At 46.9% G+C, this 24,011-nt stretch overlaps 1 protein-coding gene across 4 annotated transcripts in view; it reads left to right on the top strand.

Moving 5' to 3' along the window:
* The window catches only part of LOC147710112 (E3 ubiquitin-protein ligase TRIM39-like), a 413,790-nt gene that overhangs the window by 115,265 nt on the left and 274,514 nt on the right, over positions 1-24,011 (top strand). The gene's annotated exons all lie outside the window — the stretch shown is intronic.

Raw genomic sequence — 24,011 nt, 5'->3', positions numbered from 1 at the left:
TGTTCACTTAATCGTGTTTGTACCATTCTTGAGGTTTCCCCTACGTAGCCTTGAAGGCAAGGGCATTGTATGAAATAGATTACGTTGGTCGATTTGCAGTTCCACATTTCCCTAGCTTTAGTTTTGTGACCATTATGTTCGAATTCATCGCCTGATAGAATGTTCACACAGGACTTAAATGATGAACAGGGAAAGGTACCTTTTAGTGGGTTATTGGTTACAATTGATCACTGACTTAGGGTATCGTTGTTGCTGTTTTTCTTGAAGCCAGAGTGAACAATGAATTCTTTTATGTTTTTATTTCTTTTATGTGCAAAAAGTGGCTTCATTAATTTCTGGTCGTTATTGCAGTTGCTTTTTTAATATGTGCCAGTTTGAATTAATGGCATGTTTTACTTTTTCATTTATAGTTGAGTGCCTTGTTATACAAACTATTTGATCTTTGGATTCTTGTGTTTTCGTTTTTAGAAGGCAATCTCGGTCATAATAACGGGCACGTTTGTAAGAATCTCTTACTAGACGGTGGGGGTAGCCCCTATCTATGAACTTAGTTCTCATTATTGCTGCTTGCTTGTCGAAGTCACTGAGGTTTGTACAATTACGTCTCACACGTAGAAATTGTGAAAAAGGAATACTGTTTTTCTGGGTCCGTGGGTGGAAACTACGATAGTGGAGTAGTGTATTCCTAGCAGTAGGTTTAATGTGAAGATCTACTTTTAAATTTCCTGCATTATTTATGATCTCAATATCTAGAAATTCTACTTTCTCATTGCTTATATGAGAAGTAAAGTGTAAGTTGGAATTTGCTCCATTTATCCATTGAAGGAATTCATTGAGAGTTTCTCTCCCATCGGTCCAGACAAAAAAGATGTCATCAATGTATCTGGACCAATGGGAGATCGACTCGTAAAAAGGGGCTACTTCATTGTGGATAAATTCCCTCTCAAATGATGCCATGAAGATGTTAGCTATGGACGGGTCTACTGAGGCTCCCATACTAACACCTTTAATTTGGCGAAATAAATTGGCGCCAAATTCGAACACGTTATCAGTCAAGACAATTTCTAGACAAGCCAATAAAAATTCTTTAGGGCAGAGAATCTGGTGCAGATCTATGAACCAGCTAGTGGTTCGCATTGCGTCGGTCAGAGGAATATTACTGTATAGAGACTCGACGTCCATTGTCACAAGTAGTTCATTCTGGGGATTAAATGGAAGTCCTTCAATCTTCCGTATCATGTGGCCTGTGTCGCGTATATAGGATTCTATTTTGGGAATAAAAGGACGCAGATAATTATCTATGTATTTCGAAAGTGGCTCAGTTGCTGTCCCTATTGTAGAGACAATTGGTCTATAGGGGTGATTTCTAGTATCTTTATGAATCTTGGGTAGACCATAAATGCATGCAATTTTTCCTTGATGATGGTTTAAAAAGTCAAATTCTTTAGCATTAATTAAGCCATCATCTAGGGCAGATTTGGTTAGAGACATGATTTTTTTAGATAAATTGTTCGTAGAGTGGGATCTTACAGGGACATAAAATGTCGGGTCATTTAACATCGTGAGCATATTGATCTCATATTCTGATGTATCAACGATCACTATCCCCCCTCTCTTGTCACATCCTTTGAAGGTGAGATCTTTATTTCTAGAGAGTGATATTAAGGCCTGATGTTCTTCCTTTTCTAGATTATAAACAGGTTTAGGGATGTATCTTAGAGCCTGGTCTAGTTTTTTAAGGACTACTAGCTCAAATGTTGCTACTTCGGGTCCTAGCTGTTCGAGACCCGGACAAAAGGTTGATGGGAGACAAAGGGGTTTTATGGTGGGGGTATCTTCCTCTATGACGGGGTTTGTGTTGAAAAACTTTTTTAAGCGGATTTTGCGAAAAAATGAGATAATATCGCAATATAGCTCAAATAGGTTGACATTAGAGTGTGGGACATATGATAATCCTTTCGATAGCAGATTGGTACTATATTTGTCTAGCTCTAGATTAGTTAAGTTGAAAATTGGGATTATATGCCCTGCTTCCAATACTGTCTGCTTCTGGTTTCGCGCACAAATTGCGGGTCTTCCTGTTGGTGATGATGTTGTGGTTGGTAGTTCCCTCGCGGTTGGCCCTGGAAGTGAACTCGGGGGCGACCCCGTCCCCCTCCGCGGTTCCCTAAAAAAGGCTGTCTGCGGTTTCCCCTATTGGGTGCAGGGTTATAGATTAAGTCAGAATCATAATAACCTTCATTGATTTCATTGTCGGAATCGGAGGTTTCTGAAAAAGTATTGACACGTTGTTTTTGTTGTTGTTGTTCCCTAGTTTCAGTTGTATGAATGAATGAATTACGCACTTGTATAGCGCATGGCTACCCGGGGGCATCCCAGCGCTTTTAACTCTTTCAGACTCCGAGATTCAGACAAACAGGAAGGTCTTTAACAGTATAATGGTTCTGTTGGTAGAAGTCTGGTCTTAAGTAAGGGTAGGTGTTTTCAATGGTGGCGAATCTTTTATCTTTCAATAATTTGTCATTTTTTCTTTTTTCTAAATAGCTGGTAAATGATTCAAGCTCTTTATTACATTCCTCAATTTTCTTTAGGGACTCTTCTATGTTACCCATTTTTTTAATCTTACTTTCTAGTTCTTCCACCTCCGATCTAACTTCTGCAGCTAATTCTTTAGCGGTCTCGACAATGAGCATCATGAGGTCCCTTGAACACCTACTAGCAATTCTGCTCCATTTGTCCAGAAAGGCTTTGTAGTGAACAAAGAGCCCGGGGATGTTTCTCACTCGAAGACCCATGGGGATAATGCCCAGCCTTAAATAGGCCAGCATGAATTCCCCATGTGCCTCAATTCTTTTTAGTTTCTTTTTTAATTCTAGTAGCTTTTTTGTATCGTCATTGTGTAGGTTGGAACTTGAGTTAGTAGCGCCAAAAGGGGATGATGTTCCGACAAGTGTTTCAAATTCTTCGTCTGTGAAGCCAAAAGTTTTTTGTAGGGCCATTATCGTATAGGATCACAAATTGGAAGTATATAGATAGGTATTGATATCAGAAGCTTGCAAGGAATTGACAAAGAGGATTTGATACAGTAGTGTATATATAAGGAACAGCCCTGCACAGACAAGCTGTGGGAAAAACTTATGTGTATTCAACAAGGACCCCCTGAGTAAAGGAATTAAGAAATTCCTAGGTCAGGGAAATAGTACAATTGAAAAATAACAACCTAGGCAATTTTAAAAGTGAGAAACCCTAATGGTAAGCATTAATGAAGGTATGACTACAGCTGGCTAAAAAAACACATGATTTTATTTATCAATTGTCACAGTAAAAAGGAAATTCATTCATATAACATACAATTTGAGTAAAAAAATTCCACAGTAAACAATTACATAAACATCAATGCACAAGAGTAAAACACAAAAAGAGAGGGTAAGTGGCATAAAAATAGGGTCTCTACGCGCGTTTCGGCGGCCAGCGCCTTCTTCCTGGAGTAGCCACGTAATATCTATAAAGTAAAAGATGCATTTAGGGTATAAAATTATATCGTTTCACAATTGCATTAAAAAAACAATTTTAACAATAAAAGTAGAGATCTAACTTTTTTAAATTTTTTAGCAGCTGTAGTACAACAAAAACAGTTATATTTTCTTTTATTTGCTTTTTGTCACTTCCTTGTAGTATTCTGTCCAAAGAGTAGAAAGTTATTAAATGATGAAGAGAGGGCGGGAGGGGTGGTTATTCGCAATGGGGGCGAAATGCCATAAATGGGCATGTATTCGAAATTGTCATTGGCAAAATATTTATGAAAAAAGTTTTTTGGGCTTCAAGTTGTTTGCACAGGGGACGCTCTATTCTATTTTATTATATAAGTAGGCGTCTAGTAGCTATATGGTTGATAAATAATCATTGTGATTCGTATAATCTTTTGCTGTAGATGATACAGAATATGTCCAGCAAGTTGGTAGGGAATGCCATGGAAAGGCATATATGCCAAGATCTTTTATGGCTAGATATATTTTGTCAACGCTCTGTTCATTTCAGGATAACTATATGAGGGTGATGGCCTCTTCTAAGGTTCAGAGATCTGCGTAAATGATACGTTAACCATAGCAATTAATCAAAATAATCTTTTATGATTAATACATTATCTGCCTGAATAATTGCAGGAAGTTTTCCCTCAGTCTTAGCAGTACACAGTAGATTTTCAGTTTCTTACTGCTATTCTTTCACCCAAAACTTACTCAAATAAAGGGTTCCGGCTGGCGGGTAGTAACAACTTAATTACCAGATTAACCAGGTAAAAATAATGTAACATACTCGACCTCTATAAATGATGCGAATCTGACCGCCCCCATCAATTAACAGTCTGTCATTATTTATTTTCTCTCTCTCAAGTTTTATCCATACTGAATACTGAAAGAATAGCAGTAAAACTGAAAATCTACTGTGTACTGCTTCTTAGGAAAATAATCTTCTTAGTAAGTATTCAACGCTGAAAAGAAAGTCTAATAAGTGATATTATACTATCTCTAGGAATACCTGAAAACAGACCTCACAAAATAAGACTGAGGGAAAACTTCCTGCAATTATTCAGGCAGATAATGTATTAATCATAAAAGATTATTTTGATTAATTGCTATGGTTAACGTATCATTTACGCAGATCTCTGAACCTTAGAAGAGGCCATCACCCTCATATAGGTATCCTGAAATGAACAGAGCGTTGCCAAAATATATCTAGCCATAAAAGATCTTGGCATATATGCGTTTCCATGGCATTCCCTACCAACTTGCTGGACATATTCTGTATCATCTACAGCAAAAGATTATACGAATCACAATGATTATTTATCAACCATATAGCTACTAGACGCCTACTTATATAATAAAATAGAATAGAGCGTCCCCTGTGCAAACAACTCGAAGCCAAAAAAACTTTTTTCATAAATATTTTGCCAATGACAATTTCGAATACATGCCCATTTATGGCATTTCGCCCCCATTGCGAATAACCACCCCTCCCGCCCTCTCTTCATCATTTAATAACTTTCTACTCTTTGGACAGAATACTACAAGGAAGTGACAAAAAGCAAATAAAAGAAAATATAACTGTTTTTGTTGTGCTACAGCTGCTAAAAAATTTAAAAAGTTAGATCTCTACTTTTATTGTTAAAATTGTTTTTTTAATGCAATTGTGAAACTATATAATTTTATACCCTAAATGCATCTTTTACTTTATAGATATTACGTGGCTACTCCAGGAAGAAGGCGCTGGCCGCCGAAACGCGCGTAGAGACCCTATTTTTATGCCACTTACCCTCTCTTTTTGTGTTTTACTCTTGTGCATTGATGTTTATGTAATTGTTTACTGTGGAATTTTTTACTCAAATTGTATGTTATATGAATGAATTTACTTTTTACTGTGACAATTGATAAATAAAATCATGTGTTTTTTTAGCCAGCTGTAGTCATACCTTCATTAATGCTTACCATTAGGGTTTCTCACTTTTAAAATTGCCTAGGTTGTTATTTTTCAATTGTAAAGTTTCAGAATTCCACACTTAAAAGAATTTCCAAGTGAAATCAGTCAACGTTACCCTATGGAAGAAAAGTGAGTTATCGGCTTTTGGGTAAGTACTCCACTGGCAGAGTTGAGGTTCTGGGCATGGACTCGGAGGTCCCCCAGGGGCCGGTAGCTACAGTTGGTACACCCTCAGCGGCACAGGGGCAGCCAGGTGCAAAGGTAGTTATGCCCAATATTAGCCTATGGGCGGCAGGAGGCCTCTGGTTGGTAGCTGCTGGCAAGCAGGCCATGTGGCTGTGGGAGTTGGGCTCATGGTCACTTGCTCTGAGCAAATGGGGAAGTAGTTTAGGATAGAGGTTGCATTCCCAGGAGCACTCGGGCGGCTGGGTGCAGGGTGCTTTTGACCCGTCGGGCACTCAATGTTATTCAATAGGAAAGCTGGATGTCGGAAAAAGACTGCAGGCTCCGTGACGGAGATTCTTCAGGTGCGACCACCAATTTGAGAGGTAAGTTGGGATCTTGGAGGATAGGTAGGCACCCAGGAGTTGGGCAGAGGTGGCCATGGGGCACCAGGTGCAGGGGTGTCTTTTGACATCGGGAAATCTTACTCCCATCAACTGGTTGAGGTTGGAGGGGTCCCTGATTGTGAGGCTGCAGGTGTTGTCTGGACCGTCGAGGAGGGTCTTTGGGCACTGGTCTTCGGGTCCAAGTCATCGGGGGGGGATGTCCTCGCAATCCTGGTTCACTCACGCACAGGCCGGGCTCAGCTGGTGCAGAGTGTGCTGGATTTGTAGTTCCTGGCTGGCACCACGGGTATTGCTGTTTGCTCATGGGAGTCCCAGTCTTTAAGAGGTTCAAGGCAGGCAGGTCATCCAGGGTTTTCAAGGTTGCTGTTCGCAGGAGACGCTGGGATTTCAAAAGGGGATCTGAGGACAGAAGGTTCAGGGTGCCACTAAAACCTAATTTTAGGGGCGTTACATGTAGGCTAAGGGCAGGGACCAATGGGTCCCTGTCCTGGGGTGAGTACACCCCCTATCCTGCTACTCTCCTGATTGTGAGGCTGCAGGCGTTGTCTGGACCGTTGAAGGACTGGGTTATTCTAAGACCCAGCGGTGCCAGGGATAACACCTGAAACCTTCGTGGGTTACCTGTTCCGGCGTACAAATGACAGAGACACGGGACACTTCCTTCGGCGTCAAAGATTCAAGGTTTATTTACTGCAGGGAACACAGAAGTCACGAGAAGTACATTGCATGTAAGTTCACGGAGTCTGATTTAAATTGTATCTGTGGATCGCTCCTTTTATACAGTTTTCTCTCATAGGTTAACATGGTGCACAAAAGATTACAACCTGGTTCCCATCGTAAAGATCATAAGGGGTCACTTTCATGTATTCAGGGCCCGGAACATAATTACAGTAGCATTTGGCGGTTCCCAACTGTAAAAGTACATCTTCCCAACATTAGTACATTCCGTTCGGCTGGAAACGAATCAAGGAAGAGACAGAAACAGGTGCAGAGGAAGACGAGGTTAGCGAACAGATCGAAGAGGGTGTAAAAGGGGTGGTATCAGGAAACACGAGCTATAGGCATCAAAGGGGACGTGCCTAATGAATGCATGACTGAGACAATAGACCGGCACGGCAAGATGAGCCTCGAGCGGGGCCATCTGCCTTACGGTGTCATCCCCCTCATCATAAAGACACCCTCAAAGGAACACGTGTCTTCCGCAAGAGTTTGGGAATCCCAGGGTCGCGAAGCGGACAGCGTCCGTTCGCTGGCTACTTGAGGGCAAGAAACAAAATGGATGCCGTATCTAAGATGGAACCCGTGGGTTCAGATTAAGAAACCCACGAAACAAACGAACGGTTTAGGCTAGCACAGCGAAAACGCGTACACCCACTAAACTCGTCATTTGCGGTTCATAGATACCAGACTCAACCATATTCGTGCGAGTCGAAAACACCACTTACAATTGTCACGGAACCTCACCGTCGAGGAGGGTCTTTGGGCACTGGACTTCGGGTCCAAGTCACCGGGCGGATGTCCTCGCGATCCTGGTTCACTCAGGCACAGGCCGGGCATGGCTGGTGCAGAGTGTGCTGGATTTGTAGTTCCTGGCTGGCACCAGGGGTATTGCTGTTTGCTCGTGGGAGTCCCAGTCTTTAAGAGGTTCAAGGCAGGCAGGTCATCCAGGGTTTTCAAGGTTGCTGTTCGCAGGAGACGCCGGGATTTAGCAGCAGCAGGTACAAGGATCAACAGGCCGGTAGGGCTGGGGCCAAGTCAGTTGTCGCCGTCCTTTTGTTAGCAGCTGCACGGCAGGTCGCCCTTCTTCTTGTTCCTCTGGATTTCAAAAGGGGATCTAAGGACGGAAGGTTCAGGGTGCCACTAAATACTAATTTTAGGGGCGTTACATGTAGGCTAAGGGCAGGGACCAATGGGTTCCTGTCCTTGGGTGAGTACACCCCCTATCCTGCTCCTCTCCTGTGGGAGGGGGGCAGTAGCATAGTCCTGATTGGGCAGGGCTCCCCGTCTTCAAGATGGCGAGAGCCCGGAGATGTGCTTCACCTCACCTCCCCCACCTGAAGGGTGGGGTTGGCAGAGGCTGACACCGCCCCTTTCCTCCCTTCGGGTTTCTCACCAGTCTTCCCGCCAGAGTGGGGGTCAAAACCGGTGGGGGCCAGTTGCTGAGTACAGCAAGTGGCCTGGAGAAGCTCATAAGGGTGGTTTGCCTTTGAAGCTTCCCCTGCCCATCCTGGGGGAGGAGACCTAGCACTTCACCCAGGATGTGCATTGTTGCAGGCCCAGAAGAGCGGATGGCTCTCCACCCAGGGGTCCAGCAACATGTCTGCTTTGTGGAAGCCTAGGCAGCCCCTCAGACAAGACGTGGATTGTAGGTTAGGTTCAGGGGGCAACTCTAAGTTGCCCTCTGTTGTGCGTGTTACGTTAAATCCCACACTGGCATCAGTGTGGGTTTAATGTGCTGAGAAGTTTGATATCAAACTTCCCAGCCTTCAGTGTAGCCATGATGGTGCTGTGGAGTTTGTGATGCCCACCTCTCAGAACCATATACTCTTCATGGCATTCCTGGGCGCTTACAGTGCCCAGGAATTGCCCTGGGTTCTGTAGGGGCACAGGGCTCAGGCACTGTGCCCACAACACTGGCATAGTGCACCCAGCTAGACGGGTGACTGAGGTATGCCTGGTCAGTGTGTTTGTGGGCATGGCACACAGGGATGTGTGCCATGTCAACTCTCTGTTTAGTTCTGCATTCAGACACTCAGCCTGCAAAGGCAGTGTGTGTGTGTGTCAAGGTACAGGGCCCCTAAGGGTGGCACAATAAGTGCTGCAGCCCTTAGGGATCTGCTCTGGTCACAGTGCCCTGGGTAACTAGGGTACCATTTACCAGGGGCTGACCTGTGACCAGAGATGCCAATTGGATTTAGGTTTCAACACAGTTTTAGGGAAGGAGCACAGGCTTACCTGGATGGCAGGAACCCAGGTCACACTCAAAGTACATCAGCCTATTCAGCAAAAAGTGGGGACATACCATGCAAGAAAGATGGCACTTTCTCACAACACCTCTTTGAAGAGTAAAGTAAGGAGATACAAGACCATTGGAAGAAGTGGCTGCCTTGGGCTCTGAATAGAGTAAAGCGATTAAGGAAATATTTTTGGTCCGAAGCCGAACCATTTAAGGGCATGAAAAATAAATAGCCATGAGACTCTATCGAAGGCTTTCTCCGCATCAAGAGCAATTGAAGCTAGTGAATCCGAATGATGAGACATCCTAGATAGAATGTTGAAAAATAATCTTGGATTATCTGTAATATTACGACCTTTAACAAAGCCTGATTACTCCTTACCAAGCAGCAAAGGAAGATGTGGTTCCAACCGTATAGTTAATGCTTTCAATTTTTTTCAATAATCCACATTAACTAACAAAAGAGGTATATCATTTTTGCAGTATTTGGAGTCCTTACCATCCTTCGGTATTAAACATATCAATGCCTCTAAAAATAAACCTGACGAGTTACAATAAGAAGTGAAGGAAGAAATGAGTGTGTGTAAGTGTGTGAATCCGTCATTACCCGGAGCTTTATCTTTTTTGAAAGTCTCGAGTGCAGCTAGTAATTCATCTTGTCTAATTTCAGATTCCAAAGTGTCTAAACTAGAAAGGGTATTGTCATGCTTCTGGATATTGGAAAAATATTGAGATATAGCTGTATCCGAAGGTATATTTTCTGGTGTATAAAGAGATTCGCAGAAATGTACAAATTCCTGAAGAATTTCGGAATCTTTATGTTTTGATATGTGATTGTCAGCTATAATGGAGTCAATGTGAAACCTGTTTTGCTTAATCTTAAAATAATCGGCTAATAATTTGCCTGATTTATTTTGCGCTTGTCTTCAATAAAAATAAAGAGGCACTCAGTCTAAGATTTATTAAAAGCAATTTTTGCATTTATAAGATCTTCAAGGCTGTTTTTTGTTTTAGAGGTATAATAGGCATGTTCTAATGTTTTAATTGTGGTAAGAAGTGTTTTGTGGATTGTTTTAAAAGATTTGCGTTTGTTTGACGAATACCTAAAAATAAAGTCTTGGGCGGTAGCTTTAAAAGCGTCCTAGATTGTTCTGAAAGGGAGATTGTTGTTCTGATTAGTTTGAAAAAAATTTGTGGATAAAAGTGGTGACAGAGGCCTTCCTTGGGATTGAGAAGTAAGGAGTTGTTGAACTGCCACTTCTTGTGGGACATAAGTTGTTGGAGGACATCTAGTTGAATCATAACAGGAGCGTGATCAGAGATGAGAATGCGTCCTATATCTGCTGAAAGCAGAGATTGGGAAACATTTTGTGTGATGAAAATATGATCAATTTTGGATTGTGTCTGATGTGGTGGAGAAACAAAGGAGTACTCTCTCAAGGACGGGTTGCAAAGTCTCCAGGCGCAACCAAAAATCTCTGTTCTATAGTTCAGAGAAAAGCTATGTGCGGTGTGTTTGGGATGAAGGAAACCTTGGAATTCCGATCAAGGAAGGGATTACGACTTGGTTACAGTCGCCTGCAAAAATGAGATTCTCTGTGGGATGTTGTAAGAGTAGTTGAGATATGCGTGTCCAAAAGGAGACAACATCAGTGGTAGGAGCTTATACGTTAAATAGGTATATGGGAATTTTCCCTATCAAAAGATTAGTAAGCACCCATCTCCCCTCACTGTCTGATTCCTGTGAGATGAGTTTGACATTTAATGCTTCATGACATAAGGTTATGACACCATCCCCCAGATGCATCAACAACCCATTTTGCTATTCCTTAATAGCGAAAAATACCGATTCGCTATTAAGGAATAGCAAAATGGAATGCATCAAGAAATCACTAAAAAAAAATAGCGATTTCTTAGAATTCCTTAATTGCGAGTCGCAAATTGCGAGTCGCTATTAAGGAATACCTCCCCATTCATTCCTATGGGCCTAGAGGCCCATAGGAATGACTGGGAAGACAATCTCAATTTGTGAATCGCAATTACCGATTCGCAGATTGAGATTGAGATTTCAAGGGTACAGGGGTGTCCAAAGGACACCCTGTTGCACCCCTGAAATTGATCTGTGCACATATGTTGCGCACACACATGCCTTTAGGGCATGTGTGTGCGCAACATGAAACTTTGAAAAATGCACTTTAGTGCATTTTTCAAAGTTTTTGCAAATTACCATGAAGTTGTACTTCATGATAATTTGCGTGCCCTATTAGCGAATTCGCTATTATTAAAACTTTCATGCATTGCATTTAAGGAATCTCAATTTGAGATTCCTTAAATGCAATAGCAATTTAAGTAATCACAATTTTGCGATTTCTTAAATTGCGATTTTTGCATAGGAGATGCTTCATCCCAAATGCAAAAATACTGGTCGCAAATGGGCAGATTCTGAGAATCTGCCCTTTTGCGAGCGGATTTTCGCTTGATGAATCTATGCCCATTTCTTTTACCATCTCCTGATGAGAAAAAAATGTCACTCACCCAATTCCTCTTAAGCTTTAATGATTCACTTTTCAGTGAGATGTGAATCCTGTATCAAAGCTATGTTAGCATCCATTTTAGATAAGTGGGAAAGAACTCACCATCTGTTAATAGGGGAATTTAAGCCTCTGCCATTCCAAGCGACAATTTTTAGTGACATATATGAATCAAGTAAAATGAGAATTCAATTGAACCATTAACAGCATATATATTTCCAGATAGAAAACATATGATAAATACGAAGTAAAACATGAGAAACATTCGGTAAGTATATGAATGGCATATAAAGTGTGTAATAAATGCAAAAAGAACTGTAAAAGTAATTTGAGTAAATTTTATAATAAGTAGGAAGTCAAGAATTATAACAATCTCTTTAAGAGAAAAGCGATGAGAAGGAAAGGAGAGACACAAGGTTGAAAAAAGAGACATATGATAGAAGCATGCACAATGGAAAGAAAGAAGAAGAAATATAAGAGAAAAAGTGAAATCTGTAAAGAATAGTAGAAGAAAAAGGATCAAATCTAAATAAAAGTCAGTCAAAACAATGGAAGGATGGGGCAGGAGTGACCCAATGCAACGATGACGTACCCGGACTCCATAAGGTAAGGCAGGGGAAACCCCAGGATGTAGACAACATACAAGACGAACAGGTCAAGCACATAAGACTGGACCCTGTATCTTGGGATCACATGATATAAGGTTATATCCTAAAATGGAAAAACATTATTATAACAAACAAACCAGCATACCGCAACAGAATCCATTCCCTATTTCTACAAATAGAACAACATATTGAAAATCTAGACCTTATTTAGGTGTACAGCGTAAGAAGAGTTGTTTAAAACGAGTACTGGAAATGTCCATCCGCTCTGGGCATTGTGTGTTCAGAAACTCTTCAGCTTTGTTGGATCCTCATAGGTCATGGTGTTGTTGTTAAGAGTGACCTTGAACAAGCAGGGGTGAAATATTCCGAAACAGGCTCAAATACAATGTAACGCTGGCCGCATAGCAAGGGACCCTTTGTGTATATCCGATGTGGATTTAGCATAGTCCTGTGGAAAAAACAATTGATGACCTGTGAATGAAATACGCTTCAGGAGCTTAACTCCTGATAATACCTTGAGGAGATCTGTGTACTCTAGAAAATATAATATGACTCCTCTCGGTCTTTTCGTGCTTGATGATGTTGAATGCGGTGGGTCCAACCTATGAGCACGTTGTACATTGAGAGTAGTGTCCTCCAGTAGATTTAGTAGTGTCGGTAAAAAATTTTGAAAAGAGGAAATAGGATCCGATCCCTCTGCGCCCTCCGATAAGACATAAATGCGATGGTTATTACATCTGTTTCTATTTTCAAGGTTTTCAACTTGTTTTTGCAGAGATGTAATCTTGGAATGAAGAGCGGCAACTTTAGTGTATGAAGCCTTGAGAGTATCAACATTATGCTCAACTTTAGTAACTCTTTCTTCCAATTTTTCTGAGCCGTCTGTTAGGATTTGTATCTTGGAGTTTGTCTCCTCGACAAATGGTCTCAAGGCTCGGATTTCCTCCAAAAGAATGTCCATGGAAACAGACGAGGATTGCTTCGGGGGAGAAGGGGGATCCTTTTTTGAGATGCTTATTCGTTACTTTGTTCAGAGTAGAGGAACCATTAGCCATAACTGAAGAAGCAGTTGTTTTGGGTGTTGGTGCTAGGGAGTCTTCCATTTGAATTGAATTCGCACGTGGCTTTGAAAGGACAGTAAACCTACAATTCAAGGATATTCATAGTGAAGATACTTTTTTTAACCTGCCTTTACATGAAGAAGAGTCAAAGCCTGCATACAAGAAGCTATATAAATCTGCAAGATGTACTTAAGTGAGCAATTCCAATAATAATAGTTGAGAAAATTAACTTTGGGCCAGATGTAGGTGGCCAAATAGCAAGAGCTAACCATGAAATTCGTTTGCGATAGCTATTTGACTGAGAGCAATGTAGGTGAGTTTCAACCTACTAGCAAAATAAGGAATCGCAAAATCGCGATTCCTTATTTTGCTGTTGCATTCAAGGAATTGCAAATTCCGATTCCTTAAATGCAATGTAAGTAGCACAAAAGACAGTGCACTTTAGCCTTAAGGAATCTCTAATTACCACCAACTTCAAGAAAATTTCCGATTTCCTTTAAAAAAGCACTTATTTGCTTTTTAGGTCGAGGACCTAAAGGCTGCGCTTGCGCAGTATGGGGAGGAGATTTAATGTATCTTAGTAGGGAATTTAGAACCCGCCTCCCTGGCCCGTCTCTCCTCCATTGGCTGGCTTCCTAAACAGAGGCCAGCCATTGGAGGAGAGATGTGTCACTCCGATTTAGCCCAGTCTTTTTCGGATTTGGGGGTGTAAGTTTTGCTGTTCTTTAGACAGTGACGTTGTCTGTCACACAAAACAGCAAAACCACGCCCCCGAAATCTGAAAAATACGGAAGCTATCGGGCGCCATTTTTTCTCGTATGTGGACCCTGCCGCCGCCTCTTCTACCCAGTCCCCCACCGTCCTGTCCCCTGGGCGCCCGGAGATCCTTGCTGCCGCCGGCTCCGTTTGAAGGTCGCTGCCATTTATTCGCGTTTTTGTGTCTGGGACTGATCGATCGCTGCATCCACACAGGGGGACGGCTGTGCGGCCGGGAACCCCCCTCTCCGTCCCACATGAGGAACAACACCCGGGACCGCTCCATAGCTTGAGGCTGGCGGACTGCCCCAACACCCGCCCGCAGGTAAGGCCGGGGGAAGCGGCGGCGGGGGCCCTGTCTGTGGTCGGCGGGAGGAGAGCAGGCCAGGTCAGGGGCAGGAGAAGCGGAGGGCGTGGGAGAGGGAGTAGGAAGACACGAAGGGGAGATGTAAGGCGAGGCGTGGGGGAGGAGGCAGAAGTGGAGAGAGGGAGCAGGCAAGGCAGGGCAGGGAGAGGTGAAAGTACGCACAGGGAGAGAAAAGGGGGATGTGAAAGGAAGGAGAGAGAGGAAGAAATGAAAGTGCAAGAAAACGAGAGGAGGAGAAAGGCGAAGAAGCAAGGGAAGGCGAGTGAGAGCAGGGGAAGGGAGGTAAGGAAAGGTAGTGTTTGAGAGGTAAGCAGAGAGGGAAGAAGTAGGGGTGAATGCAATAAAAAGAGGAAGGGCACGAGCTTCAGGATGCGAGGAGGACCGAGAGGAAAAAACTAGGCTGCGGTAGGTAAGAGAAGGAAGGGCAGAAGGGACAAAAGCAGAAGAAGTAAAGGAAGGCAAAAGGGGAAGATGTGAACCAGGAAGGCAAAGCGAGATGGCGGCAGGGAGGGGTGGAGTGGAAGAGACGGCAGCTGAGCAGATTGTGGTGCAGGTAGCAGAGGGAGCCTGAGTCAGGAAGGCCGGGGGAGGTAGAAGGGACTCGGTGCACATGTGCGGCGAGTGATGGGGTTGTGACAGGAGGGACGATGAAACAGGGGGATAGAGAGAATGGAGAGTGCATAACTCCAAGGCACGGCTGGTAGGGGGGGAGAGCGGTGTCTGCTGCTTCTTACCCTTGCACACCTGGCAGATGTCACATTACACCTCATGTGGCACTTTTCACGTGCGGCTCTCCACCTGACAAGGCAACTGTCATTATTTTTTGACATTGCATACTTTATAGGGTACATGTGGCAGTACGGCGTTTTACTTTGTTACTATGGTATGTTATGCGCTGCACCTTTACATGCATTTGTGATGCCAGTCTTTACATGCCTAAGTATCAATCGCTGCATCCACAAAGGGGGAGGACAGGGCGGCCAGGAACGCCCCTCTCCGTCCCACATGAGGAACAACACCCGGGACCGCTGCATAGCTTGAGGCTGGCGGACTGCCCCGACACCCTCCCGCAGGTAAGGCCGGGGGAAGTGGCGCCGGGGGCCCTGTCGTGGTCGGCGGGAGAAGAGCAGCCCGGGTCAGGGGCAGGAGAAGCCGAGGGCGTGGGAGAGGGAGTAGGAAGACACGAAGGGGAGATGTAAGTCGAGGGCGTGGGGGAGGAAGCAGATGTGGAGAGAGGGAGCAGGCAAGGCAGGGCAGGGAGAGGTGAAAGTACGCACAGGGAGACAAATGGGGGACGTGAAAGGAAGGAGAGAGAGGAATAAATGAAAGTACAAGAAAACGAGAGGAGGAGAAAGGTGAAGAAGCAAGGGAAGGCGAGTTAGAGCAGGGGAAGGGCGGTAAGGAAAGGTAGTGTTTGAGAGGGAAGCAGAGAGAGGGAAGAAGTAGGGGTGAATGCAATAAAAAGAGGAAGGGCACGAGCTTCAGGAGGCGAGGAGGACAGAGAGGAAAAAACTAGGCTGCGGTAGGTAAGAGAAGGAAGGGCAGAAGGGACAGAAGCAGAAGAAGTAAAGGAAGGCGAAAGGAGAAGATGTGAACCAGGAAGGCAAAGAGAGATGGCGGCAGGGAGGGGTGGAGTGGAAGAGACGGCAGCTGAGCAGATTGTGGTGCAGGTAGCAGAGGGAGCCTGAGTCAGGAAGGCCGGGGGAGGTGGAAGGGACTCGGTGCATGAGTGATGGGGTTGTGAAAGGAGGGACGATAAAACAGGGGGATAGAGTCAAGTCAAGTCAAGTCAGAGAATTTATATAGCGCACTACCTACCCAGAGGGTCTCAAGGCGCTTAGAAATGGGAGGAGGTTTACTTGTCAAATATCCACGTTTTAAGTTGCTTTCTGAATGCTAGGTGGTTCTGGGTGAGGCGAAGGTAAGCGGGGAGTGAGTTCCATGTTTTAGCAGCCAGGTAAGAGAATGATCTGCCTCCCATGGTGGTCTTGTTGATGCGAGGTACAGTGGCGAGGGCTTGGCTGGAAGAGCGAAGTTGGCGGGAGGGGGTGTAGAAGGATAGTCGTGAGTTGAGGCATTCCGGTCCGATGTCGTAGAGTGATTTGTGTGCGTGGGTTAGCAGTCGGAAGGTGATTCTCTTATTGACGGGTAGCCAGTGGAGGTCTTTAAGGTGGCCAGAGATGTGTTTGTTGCGCGGGATGTCTAATATGATCCTGGCTGAGGCGTTTTGGATTCGTTGGAGTTTCTTCTGGAGTTTAGCGGACGTACCTGCGTAGAGGGTGTTTCCGTAGTCTAGACGGCTCGTGACTAGAGCATGGGTGACTGTTTTCCTTTTTTCGGTGGGGATCCAGCGAAATGTTTTTCTGAGCATGCGAAGAATGTTGAAGCAGGATGAGGTAACGGCGCTGACTTGTCTGTTCATTGAGAGTGAAGAATCCAGGATGACGCCTAGGTTCCGTGCGTGGTCTGTCGGGATGGGTGCTTTTCCAAGGGCTTCCGGCCACCAAGAGTCGTCCCATGCAGAGGGGGATGTACCTAAGATGAGGACTTCTGTTTTGTCTGAGTTCAGTTTCAGACGGCTTTGTTTCATCCATTCGGCAACTTATTTCATTCCTTCGTGTAGGTTAGTCTTGGCGGTGCTGGGGTCATTGGTGAGAGAAAGGATTAGTTGAGTGTCATCCGCGTAAGAGATGATGTTGAGGTTGTGTTGGCGGGCGATGGCCGCGAGGGGGCTCATGTAAACGTTGAAGAGGGTGGGGCTGAGTGAGGATCCTTGAGGTACGCCACAGATGACTTCAGTAGCCTCGGACTTGAATGGTGGGAGGCGGACTCTCTGGGTTCTTCTGGTGAGGAACGAGGTGATCCATTCAAGTGCTTTTCCTTGTATTCCGATGTTATTGAGGCGTTGTAACAGGGTGCTGTGACAAACTGTGTCGAATGCTGCCGAGAGGTCGAGGAGGATGAGGGCGACTGTGTCTCCATTGTCCAATAGAGTTCGAATGTCGTCTGTTGCTGCGATGAGGGCGGTCTCAGTGCTGTGTTTTGCTCGGAAGCCAGATTGTGAGGAGTCGAGGGATTTGTTGGCTTCAAGGAAAGCGGCGAGCTGGTTGTTGACGGCTTTCTCGATGACTTTGGCCGGGAAAGGAAGGAGCGAAATGGGGCGGTAATTTTTGAGTTCGGTGGGGTCCGCTGTGGGTTTTTTCAGAAGGGCGGTGAGTTCAGCGTGTTTCCAGCTTTCCGGGAAGGTGGCGGAGTTGAAGGAGCAGTTGATGACGTCCCGTAGGTGCGGTGCTATGACGGAGTCTGCTTTGTTGAAGATGTGATGAGGACATGGGTCTGTGGGGGAGCCTGAGTGGATGGAATTCATCAGGCGGATTGTGTCCTCAGTAGAGATTGGGTTCCAGTCGTTGAGGGTGTTCACGGGGGGGGAGTGTTCAGCAAATGGTTGGGTGGGTTGGTCTCCGGGTTGGTTGTCGAAGCTGTTGTGGATGTCTGCAATTTTGTTGTGGAAGAATGAGGCTAGGGAGTCGCAGAGGGCTTGAGAGGGGGTGATGTCGTTGGAGTTGGCTGAGGGGTTGGAGAATTCCTTGACAATGTTGAGGAGTTCCTTGCTGTTGTGGGCGTTGTTGTCAAGTCGATCCTTGAATGCTGTTTTCTTGGCCTTTCGGATTAGTTGGTGGTGAGTGCGGGCGGCGTTTTTGAAGGCGTCCCTGGTGCTAGTGGTTGGGTCTTTTTTCCAGGCCTTTTCAAGGGAGCGGCAGAGTTTCTTGGACTTCTTAAGATCATCGTTGAACCATGAGGCCTTCTTGTTGCCAGGTTTGCTTTGACGTTTTTTCAGTGGTGCTATGGTGTCGGCGGTGTTGGATAACCATAGGGTGAAGTTGGCGGCGGCTTGGTCTGGGTTAGAAGAGTGGGCTGGAGTGTTTCGAAGGAGCGATGCGGAGATCTGGTCGGTGGTGATCTTGTTCCAGTTTCTTTGCAGAGTTGGTTGGAGGTGGTTAGTGGGTTTTGGCTTGTTGTAGGTGAAGTGAACGCAGCTGTGGTCAGTCCAGAGGAGATCCGTAGTGTGGCTGAAGGAGACATGATTGCTGGAGGTGAAGATGGGGTTGAGTGTGTGACCTGCGATGTGGGTGGGGGAAATGACTAGTTGTTTAAGTCCGAGGTTGGCGAGGTTGTCCAAGAGGGTGGTGGTGTTGCGGTCGTTGATATTTTCGAGGTGAAAGTTGAGGTCTCCCAGAAGGATGTATTCTTTGGAGGGGAGCGCGTGTGGAGTGATGAAGTCCGTGATGTCTTCACTGAATTTAGCGCGGGGTCCTGGTGGTCTGTAGAGGAGGGTGCCTCTGAGTGTGGTCTTGGGGTCGATGTGTATTTGGAAGTGGAGGTGTTCGGAGTTGGCGAGGTTGGTGTCAGAGCTGGTTGAGATGCGGATTGATTTCTTATGGACGATAGCGATGCCTCCTCCTGTGTGGCTGGTACGGTCTTTGCGTGTGATCTTATAGTCTTCCGGGATGGCAATGGTGATGTCTGGGGCGGAGGAAGCGTTCATCCATGTTTCCGTTAGGAAGGCGACGTCTGGAGAGATGGTGTCTAGTAGGTTCCATAGGTCAATGGCGTGCCTGTGCACCGAGCGGGTGTTGAGAAGGATGCATTGTAGGTGGTTGGGGTCGGGTATCTGTGGTGTGGTCGTAGCGGAGATGTTGTCGGTGCCGCTGAATTTGCAGGAGTAGCAAGAGAATGGTCCATGGGTGTGTCCAGGAGCGGCTTGGACGCAGGTGGGGGCGCGACCGGGGTTAAGGGCTAGGAGGGTGGCGGCATCGTAGGTAATGCGGGAGGGCTGGGCAGCGCGAGGGGCAGGGGGTCTGGCGCTGGGCGCGGTCCAGGCGTGGACGGGCGTAGACGGGCTTACCTTTGGCGCACCTTCGGCGCGAATAGGGCGCGGTCGCTGCGCGTGAACGCTGCGCGTACAAGCAACTGTCATATATGGATAGTGTAGGGGAGGGGCAAGGTAGGGTCAGCTGGGAGGCGGGGCGGAGGTCAGGGCAGGGAGGGACAGCAACAAAGCACAAAATGGCAGCTGGTCAGTAAAAGAACCTGAAATGGAGGTACAGCCTGAAACGCGACGCTATGCACAAAATAAACACATGTGTGCAAGCGCAAGACAAACTTCCTGGCTGCGCGTTTTAAACAGTGGCACAACGCTAATTAATTACTGTGCACTAAATGGTTCCAAAGCTTCTAGATTATTTCAAGCGCTACGAATATTAATTAATTAATTATTGCAGACAAGAGGCTGAACAGTAATAGAGCTTGTGGGCGCTGCGAGGTCAGTCCGGTAAAGGTGCGCTGCGTTTACACAGCTGATGGAAAGGATATGCTTCTGGGCGCTGCGAAGTCTCTACAGTGATGGCGCGCAGGCAGTCAGGGCAGTGCAGAGACAAGAGGGGCGATGGGGGTGAGCGTAAGCAAATTGGCAATAAGGAGCAGCGAGAAATGCAGGTGAGCGCTACGATACCAAATGTCTTCAGTGCTAGGAGCTGCGAGGGGAGCGACTGTAGCTGAGGGAGTCAGGGTGGTCACAGCGTGTGGGTCGGAAGGGGATGCAGATAGTATCTGTGGGAGGTAGGGTCAGCTGGGAGGCGGGGCGGAGGTCAGGGCAGGGAGGGACAGCAACAAAGCACAAAATGGCAGCTGGTCAGTAAAAGAACCTGAAATGGAGGTACAGCCTGAAACGCGACGCTATGCACAAAATAAACACATGTGTGCAAGCGCAAGACAAACCTCCTGGTTGCGCATTTTAAACAGTGGCACAACGCTAATTAATTACTGTGCACTAAATGGTTCCAAAGCGTCTAGATTATTTCAAGCGCTACGAATATTAATTAATTAATTATTGCAGACGAGAGGCTGAACAGTAATAGAGCTTGTGGGCGCTGCGAGGTCAGTCCGGTAAAGGTGCGCTGCGTTTACACAGCTGATGGAAAGGATATGCTTCTGGGCGCTGTGAAGTCTCTACAGTGATGGCGCGCAGGCAGTCAGGGCAGTGCAGAGACAAGAGGGGCGATGGGGGTGAGCGTAAGCAAATTGGCAATAAGGAGCAGCGAGAAATGCAGGTGAGCGCTACGATACCAAATGTCTTCAGTGCTAGGAGCTGCGAGGGGAGCGACCGTAGCTGAGGGAGTCAGAGAGAATGGAGAGTGCCTTATTCCAAGGCACGGCTGCTAGTGGGGGGGAGAGCGGTGTCTGCGGCTTCTTACCCTTGCACGCCTGGCAGATGTCACATTACACGTCATGTGGCACTTTTCACGTGCGGCTCTCCACCTGACAAGGCAACTGTCATTATTTTTTGACATTGCATACTATATAGGGTACATGTGGCAGTACAGCGTTTTACTTTGTTACTATGGTATGGTATGCGTTGCATCTTTACAGGCATTTGTGATGCCAGTCTTTACATGCCTAAGTCAAGAATGTTTAATTTGAATACACATTTTATATCATGGATGTCCTTTGGTACCTTCCACATAGCATTAACCCCAATTTGCTGCATGCACTCGGTAAAATGCTCATGAAAATGTATAACCTACCACCCTGCACGTGCTCTCACCCTCATTGCACATTTCAATGGAGTGGCACTATGCTCACTTCACAATACGCACGCGGTGCCGTTTGCAGCACACATTATCGAGCTTACTCGCCTTGTGCGTTCCTCAGCTTTCCGCTCTCTGCCCTCCCCACCCGGGCCACACACTTATTCATTCACCCATCAATCATTCCATTTACTGGCCAGCTCTCACTCATAAATTCATTCAGTCATCCATGAATTCACCCACCCACTAACTTATGCACCCAATCATTTGCCAATCTACACATTCAGACATGCTCGTAAACTCAAGCATCAATCAACAAACACACAATTCTTCAGTCAGCAGTACTTCATCCATCCGATAAATCCCCTATTCACACGTACACAAATTAACCCTCCAAATAATGACTCATCTATTTTGCCATCCATTTACCCACCCACTCAGTCACTCATTTACCAATATTCACAAACAGACACATATATAATTTCTTCATCAATAAACAAGCACGTTAACACAACACTTGGCCCATCCACAAGTTTGCCTTTGCATTCTGGGATTTGTAGTCTTGTTCGTGTAATTATAAAATCGGTGAAAATTCCCAACATACATAAGGAAAAACCTGCACTGTTTGAGCTACAGAGAGCTGTGTTTGCTCAAGTATGCCAAGTTCTCGGGAATGCTAAGCACAGCAGCTGGGAAAGGCCGTCTCTAGCATCGGGAGATGAATGAATACATGAGCTGAACATAGTATAGCGCTGCAGTCACCTCATGGAACTAGCTTGGAATCGCATCGATGCCTTTCTGTGCTCCCAGGACGTGCATGCAGAGGTATGCCACAGTGAGTATCTCACGTGCACGATCTCCGATCATAACCCGCTACTTGTGCAGCTGCGCTGGTCGCAGTGCCGCCCGCGAATCCCTGCCTGGAAGTTGCGCCCAGAGGCGCTAGACGACCAGCTCTTCCGCGCCTCAATAGCCTCGGAAATCGAGGCGTATTTTCAGATCAATGCGGGCACCGCGGGCTCAGCCGCGACTGAGTGGGACGCCTTCAAAGCGGTTGTGCGGGGGCAATGTATTGCAATGGCGTTGGGGGTTAGGAGGACCTTGCTAGAGGACATAGCGAAGGGGAACGAGAAGCTACGGGGACTGGAGAGGGCGAGGGCAGGGCGCCCAGACACACATGAGGCACTTCTCGAGGCGCGAGAAGTGGTGGCGGCGACGGTGGAGCGCCTCAGGTGCTTCGACTACAAGACCTACCTCACACGCGCGCATGCGGAGCGTGATAAGTCGGGAGCACTTTTGGCCTGGCTGGCCAACCCGGCTCGCCGGAGCTCGGTTATCCTGGAGCTCAGAGATCACTCGGGAGGGGCGCGGTTTGACCAACAAGGGATTAATGAGTTATTCCACGATTACTACACTGAACTTTACCACAGCAGGGTCTTACCGTCGGAGGGAGACTTCCAGGGCTTCACGGGGGGTCTGGATTTGCCGGAACTGGGGGAGGAAGACGCAAAGCGGCTCGGAAGCAAAATTGAGGAGAGGGAGGTGAGAGTCGCCATCTAGGATATGGCAAGGAACAAAACGCCGGGCTCCGGCGGGCTCCCGACGGAATTTTATCTCACCTACGTTGACCTCCTTTCGCCTCGGCTGACGTGGCTCTACAACAAGACGAAGCGAATGGGCAGCCTGCCGGTGACCACCAGTGAAGCGCTCATCGTCCCCCTATTGAAGCCGGGCAAGCAGCCATGGGATAGAGCGGCATATCGCCCACTGTCCATGCTCAACTTGGACTATAAGATCCTAAGTAAAATCCTGGCGTCACGTTTACTCCCCCATATGCCCATGTTGATCCACGCGGATTAGTCCGGCTTCATCCCGGACTGCAACACGGCACTTAACGTGCGGCGGCTCCTACATATACTGGAGGCTGACACCTATGAAAGCGCTGAGGCGGCGGTGTTTGCAGTTGACATGGAAAAGGCCTTTGACAGCCTGGAATGGCCTTATCTCTTCCATGTTATGCGCACGCTGGGCCTGGGCGAGGACTTTGTGGATTGGACGGCACTGCTATACCGGAACGCGGCGGCGAGGGTCCAAACTGGAAGAGTTATCTCTGAGATGTGTGTGGTGGGCAGGGGCACCTGACAGGGGTGTCCTCTCTCCCCCTTATTGTTCGCCATAGCCGTTGAACCCCTCGCGGCGCGAGCCCGCCTGGGCCAGGGGTATCAGGGACTGGATGTGTATGGCCAGGTGCATCATATCGCATTATATGCGGATGACCTACTGATGTTCCTGGCGGACTCCGCTGCCTCTCTGCGTGGGGCTAAGTCCCTCCTGCAGTCACTGAGCAGGGTGTCGGGCTTCCGGGTGAACTGGTCGAAGTCCTACCTGTTCCCGGCCCGCCCGCGGAGACTTTGTCCACAGTCCACGGAGGGGGTGACATGGGAAGAGAGGAGCCTGCGATATCTAGGGACCTCGATCTTCCATGACAAGGTTGATATACTTGAGGGAAATATCGGGACGGCAATTAGACACGCCAAAGGGAACTTCGACTTTTGGAGCACGCTCCCATTGTCACTAATGGGGAGAGTGGCGCTTCTCAAGATGGTGACCCTGCCGCGGCTGCTTTATTTCTTCAGGACCCTCCCGATCTGGATTCCGGCGAGTTACTTCCGACGGCTGCGGTCGATGGTAATCGGCTTCCTGTGGGGGGCGGGCAGACGCAGGGTGGCGCACAACACACTTCTCGGCCCCAGAGCAGATGGAGGGCTTGCAGTGCCGGACTACGAATTGTACTACCTGGCGGCGCAACTGCAATGGCTGGCACACTGGGTCGCGAGAGCCAGGAAAGGGGAGGACGGATCCGGGGAACCGGCGGGCCCGGTTCAGGTGTTATCCCAAATTGTCCTGGGGCTCCCGATAGGAGATTTCCACCTCACTCAGGAATTTGAGACGGCCCGGAAGTGCTGGAATAGATATCGCCGGAGGGCTCGTGTCGCGATCCCGTATGCACCTGAGATCCCGCTCAAGCTGTGCGGAGCACTTCCGCATGGGGGCTCGTGGCACGGTCTGGACAGCTGGGAGCAGCAGGGGCTGACGTC

The sequence above is a fragment of the Lissotriton vulgaris genome, chromosome 5 (assembly GCF_964263255.1).
Source record: "Lissotriton vulgaris chromosome 5, aLisVul1.2, whole genome shotgun sequence".
NCBI classification, from domain to species: Eukaryota; Metazoa; Chordata; class Amphibia; order Caudata; family Salamandridae; genus Lissotriton; species Lissotriton vulgaris.
The sequence above is the reverse complement of the archived record's forward strand: the minus strand, read 5'-3'. Positions and strand labels throughout refer to the sequence as shown.